Genomic DNA, 908 nt, shown 5'->3' on the forward strand with positions numbered 1-908 from the left:
TTCCCCGGCTGGTTAGAAGGAAGCTGAGGAACTTGCCTGCTTCTACTCCGAAAGTACATTTTTCGGGGTTTACCCGCATGTTGTGTTTGCGGAGTTGATGAAAAATGCTTTCCAAAATGGATACATGATCTTCGCTGGGGAGGCTTTTGGCGATCATATCGTCCATGTAGACCTCCATGTGTTCTCCGGTCTGGCCGGCGAACACTTTGCTCATCATTCTTTGATATGTTGCCCCCGCATTTTTCAAACCGAAGGGCATGACCGTGTAGCAGTAGGCGGCCCGGTCGGTGATGAATGCAGTCTTTTCTTGGTCGGAAAATGCAGTCTTTTCTTGGTCTGGGGGGGTACATTGGGATCTGATTGTAGCCGGAGTATGCGTCCATGAAGGACAAGGACTAATATCCTGAAGAATTATCCACCAAATGATCAATGTTTGGGAGAGGATAAGGGTCTTTAGGGCATACCTTATTGAGGTCTGTGTAGTCCACGCACATCCGCCATTTCCCTGAGGGTTTCTTTACCAGGACGACATTCGCCAACCATGTGGTGTAGGTGATTTCGCGGATGAACCCCGCCTCCAGCAACTCGGCTACTTTAGAAGCAACTTCTTTGGCCCTGTCCGCCCCCATTTTTCGTCTTCGTTGCGCCACTAGTCTAGCTCCTGGTTTTGTCGTCAATCGGTGGCAGGCGAAAGAAGGGTCGATGCCTGGCATATCCGCTGCAGACCAGGCGAAGAGGTCCCGGTTGGCCTTCAGCGACGTTTCCAGTCGGGACTTTTGATTTGGTGGGAGGGAGCTGCCAAGGTATACCACCTGCCCCGGGGATTGGCCCAGTTGTAGAGTTGTTTTGTCTCCTTCTGGTTGTGGTCGGAAATCCCCTTCGTCCGCTCGAACGTCCAACTCTACCAT

Source organism: Lupinus angustifolius, chromosome LG19, assembly GCF_001865875.1.
Source record: "Lupinus angustifolius cultivar Tanjil chromosome LG19, LupAngTanjil_v1.0, whole genome shotgun sequence".
NCBI lineage: Eukaryota > Viridiplantae > Streptophyta > Magnoliopsida > Fabales > Fabaceae > Lupinus > Lupinus angustifolius.